This window comes from Emydura macquarii, unplaced genomic scaffold (assembly GCF_026122565.2).
Source record: "Emydura macquarii macquarii isolate MOO-44397 ecotype Brisbane River unplaced genomic scaffold, CSIRO-AGI_Emac_v2 contig_1230, whole genome shotgun sequence".
NCBI lineage: Eukaryota > Metazoa > Chordata > Testudines > Chelidae > Emydura > Emydura macquarii.
Genome location: NW_027131367.1, coordinates 14,625,471 through 14,630,245, shown reverse-complemented (window position 1 = coordinate 14,630,245; position 4,775 = coordinate 14,625,471). Strand labels below are relative to the sequence as shown.

The window sequence follows — 4,775 nt, the reverse complement described above, 5'->3', positions numbered from 1 at the left end:
TGAATTCACAGCCACTTGCTCTAACCTCTCTTTCCTTCCAGTAAAGAGAGAGGCACAGAAGTCAAGAGCCAGGACCGAGAAATATATACATTCAGTTGAGATCTGAAGAAAAGATGGTGAGCCAACGAGGCAGAGTAGAGAAATATGGGGGGCTGCCCCACATGGTAAGAGCTGCAGAGGAGAATGCTATCCAGCTAGTGCTTTTGCAGTGGTACAAGATTAGTGGGTGGGAGGGTGGGTAGGGGGGAGATCATTTCGGGTAACCACAACCATGTGAGCAGAAGAAGCCAGATGGATTTGAACTGGAATCCCTGATCCCCATGTGCAGAACGTTGGGAAAGTTTGGATTCAGATCTGGGGCTGAACTTTGCAACGCGGGCCCATCTCGACATTCAGTCTTCAGGACTGTAATGAAAGTATTGAATGTAATGAAAGTAATGAAATGAAATGTAACAGCAGAATTGTGGGGTAAGCTGGAGTTAGAGAGGGCAGCTGGCACTGAGCGGGTGAGAAGGGAGGCGTGCAGGGGCAGCTGTGGCACCAGGCCTGGGTGAGACCGGGGTCTCTGAGCTACTGAATGGGGATAGGGATTCGTAAACAAACTGTGTGTGGGACATAGTAGATTTTGGAGATGAAGTTTCCCAGAGTCTTGGGAAAGGCCAGTTCCCATTTCTAGGAATCTCCCAGGAGGTGGATTCCGTGAGAAGCTCTATATTTATTTGATTAGTTGTGGCCAGCGGCTGAGCTAATAATGGGTGGATCCGCTTTCAGTGGGTGGCTGAGTGAAGATTTTTGGCCCACAACGAGGTTTTTGCTGTCTGTGCTAAGATTTGTGTGACTCCCAGAAGGCCCCTGATGGGTGGGAGAGAAATTCACGTAACTTCATTATCTACATCTTCCCTCCTGGCCAAAACCACACTCGGCTTAGCAAGAAAAACAAAACTGGAACTGCCACTCCCAGGGGAGCCTTAGAGACCTGACACAGCCTCGTTGGCATTCTGCCGCGCCTTGCCCTTTAACATCCACCCAGCCTCTTTAAAACTTAGATACTGCCCAGAATGGGTCAGATGGGGCCTGGCCCCTGCCATGGTGCATGCCTGCCTGCCTGCCTCTCAGAAGTAGCCTGAGGTGGATGGAACAAAGTCCTGAGCAGCGCTGCAGCCTTGTCAGTGTGTCAATGTTACCGAGCCGTCCCCTTTAGAGAAGAAGCAACTTCCTTTCATGGCCATAGCGCTGTCCTCACCCCTCTCCTTGTTTGCTGCTCCTGCCTGACCCTTGTTAGCGCTGGGAGGAAGGAAGGGTTGTGACATACTTTCTCTTCTTCTTTCCTCCCACCGCCTCTTTTAAAACTGAGGTGTCTGGGGGCCAAAGGGAAATGAAATGGGGATGCAGCAAAGACAACTCAGTCTTGGTCCGAGCGGACGTGGGCAGGAGGACCTTGCTAGTGCAGCTGGCAATGATAGGAAGGCAGTTCTTGGCACCTGCTCCCAGGAAGGGGTCTTTGGCTTAAATTTCTTGCCAGACCTACCTCAGAACTGGCTGACGTGCCTCTGCTTTATCATCTCTCCCAGCGTGGCTGTGACGAGACGAAGGGACCATACAGCAGCACAAAGTCCAAGAAATCGGCGGGGAAGGCATCTCTCTCAATGCAGGATGGGTCCACCTCTCCCCTGAATGCCCCCCTAGTCTCATCTCCTCCTTAGTCCTTTGGCTTCTCCCGCGATGTGCGCCTGACCTCAGCCCCTTGCCCTGCCGCTCTTTGTTCTGCCAGCTGAAAGAGACCACGTGTGTGGGGGGCAGGGATTTGCTACAGAAACTCCTCACCCTTCAGAACCGCTTCTCAGAGTTGAAAGGTTGCTGGCTCTTTAGGGTCATCTAGGCTTTTCCCTTTATAGTTCCCTCCCTTTCTTCATCACGCTGGGAGAAGAGATGCGCAGAAGCTCAGCCCACATGTTCCTTTGGGGAAAAGGATAAGCGCTATCTCCCACGTGCAGGGAACCAGTGGAGATCACTAACGACAGCTGTGGTGCTTTCCACCCTGCCCTAGGGCATAAAGAGAAGGGCAGAAGCAGCAGAGTAGGAAGGAAGCATTCATAATGAGATCTGGAACCGCACCCAACTTGTCTACTCTGGGGTTTGAAATGCCAACCAGTTTCCAGTGGGTTCGGGCCTAATTGCCACCTTCTTTGGAACTGAACTTCCTCAGATCCCAGGGGCATGTGGATCCAGAGTGGGCCCAGTCTGGACATGGGAATCCAGATCCCAAGGGTGTTTGGATAAGGCTCATTAGCAAGACAGGCTAGCCGCAAAGCTCAGGTTAGATCCCAGGATACTTAAGGTCAGGGGTCTAGGGTAGGTGGGCCCCATGTGCCTGGGAGCTTTCACTTTAAATCTGTTGCAGTCTCCTCAGGCTTCCCCAAACCAGGTGAAATTCTGTTACTGGAGTTCTCAGGGTCCTTTCAGCCCCCTCAAAAAGGGAATGAAACGGGAGAGGTGCAAACACCCTCCCCTTCAAGACTGAGCCTGAAGAAACCCCCCACTACGAGCTGCCCTGTGAAGAGCTGAACTTCACATGGCCCCGAGGGGTGGTATTACAAGGTCTGTTCCTAGTTACTAATTAGGACGCTATTAAGGCTGCCTCCTGCTCTGTTACCTCATGCGACACCCATCCACCCCCCAGGTCAAGGTAGGTTAAACAGGTGCAAGTGAGTAGAATTTGGCACTTTGTCTTCCTGCTGTCTTACATCCATCTTCAGCTGCAGACTCTGGAGGACAAAAGGGTTGATCTTAGCAAGAAGGCTCCTTCCATTTAAGTCCTGATTAGAGACAGCTTTTCCTGCTCTAGGCAGAATGGATGAGCCAGTCTATCCCACCCCACACACACTGACTGGCTCCTAATATGGTGTTGCATAGGGCTTGCCCTCTGTGGCAAAGCTAGTCGTGGTCAGAGAACCTCCCTCTAGACTGATGTACTTTATGTGCTGCCTCCCCTGGCTCCAGTTACAAGATTGGAGCCTGTATTCTTGGCCCAGCGTTCTGAGGATATAAAGGTAACATGCCTCCTGTATCTCTTCCCTGCCAAACCCATGCTTCCTTAGGGCAGAAAAGCAAAAGCAGTGGATGGGAGAGGGATTGACTGCAAGTTGTTCCATGACATACTGGGGAAAACATGTCCTTTCAGGCTGCTCTGGAGAGAGAGGGGGGGTTGCACCTCACTAATTAATGCTGATTTATTAAGAGGGCCAGACAGTCAGACTGGGAGATGTTCCAGCTGCTTTTTTCAGTAAATATGGAGCCTGGATTTTGATGCATGCATGTAGGTGAGGGATGGTTCCCCTTCTGTCTGTTTGCATTTGAGATGACATAGGCTCTAGCCAGAAGGTGCAGGTTTGCACAAGAATGACTTGTTCTGTAGCAGGTACATCTCATGCCTATGTAATTAGAGCAATGACATAAGCTTAGACAAATATTTATGATGATGTTTGGGGAAGGTAACTGATGTAGACATAAAATATTAGACACCAAATTAAGTCACCTGATTTTCAGAGACTCTGAACTTTTATAATTCTCAGTGGCTGTGTACACAAAAGCAAAACAAAACAATATGCTGATCAGTTAACTGGAGCGAACAGTCCATGATTTCATAATCATCTGTGTTGTGAACATTACAAGTAAACTGTACTGGGTAAACTAGATTCTACCTGAAAGAAAGTGTGGTATGTCTTATCTATAAATGGCACAAAATTAACTGAAGGTGGAGAATAGGAAGGTAGTACTTCATACTAGATGGTAGTACTGTGAATCACAATACGAAAGTAGGATTCAGACAGTCTAAAAAGCAGGGGCTGTATCATGGCTATGAATGAAGTAGGTTAGCTCCAAAATTTGACCTACATTAATATTGTAATAAACGGGGGAGGAGGGAGAGGAATATCTTCTGGAATTTTGTAACCAAAACAAACAGCTCACAATTTGGGCAGGGCCTACTCAAAAGGAGTTTTGTTCCCCCTGACTTGTATCCCATGGACAGAATTTGGCTGAAAATGTCTCCAGTGTTTTCATTTCCTCTGCTAGCTTAGAGCAGCAATTACTTTTAAAAACGTGGGGCCTGATTCTCTGTCATGCTAAGACCCCTTTATGCCAGTCCAGTACTGTAAAGAGGATGTTAACGGTACCCTGAAAATATCCCCATCCAGGCACCCTCTTGGCTAGCACAGGGATGCTATTAGGGGTCTACACCAGCCCCGCTCCCCGCCTGTGCTGGGTTTGAAGCGTGGCCAGAGCACTCTGTGTGGTGGCTCCTTTCTGCTTCCTGGGATCATAAGAAGCAGACTGTAAATCAGAGCAACTCTGAGGCTGCAAAAACTTCTACTGGGAGCTACGTAGACCACTGCCTGGCCTACAACATGCTCTGTTGCCAACCGCAAACATTTAAAGACAAAATCACGAGACTGGCTTCAAAAAATCACAACCTTTTTTAAAAAAAAAAAAAAAAAAGAATATATTTTGGGGTCTTTTAATTTGCTTTCTGGTTTCTGAGCCTTTTGGGGGAGCACCTAGGTCATGTATCCCAGCTTCTCCTCTACGCCCAGGAGTGCTAGAAACTTATTTTTCTTAAAATCAGTAAATAAATGAAACTCTCATGTTGGTAGCCACTCACCGGAAAAAGAAAAATAGCCCAGCCATAGAAGAATGGTTCAAAAAAAAAAAAAATGGGAGGGTGTGGTTATAGAAAAATTAACGTACCAGTTATGCACCCAGCAAAACAAAGGACT

General features: G+C 48.3%; 1 long non-coding RNA gene across 1 annotated transcript; it reads right to left on the bottom strand.

Moving 5' to 3' along the window:
- Nucleotides 1-262: 262 nt before the first annotated feature.
- LOC137152736 (uncharacterized) lies at nt 263-2,527 on the bottom strand. Its single transcript, XR_010919580.1, has 2 exons — nt 1,529-2,527; nt 263-405 (listed from the first exon to the last, which is right to left on the bottom strand). It is a non-coding gene; the product is annotated as an uncharacterized lncRNA (long non-coding RNA).
- Nucleotides 2,528-4,775: the final 2,248 nt, after the last annotated feature.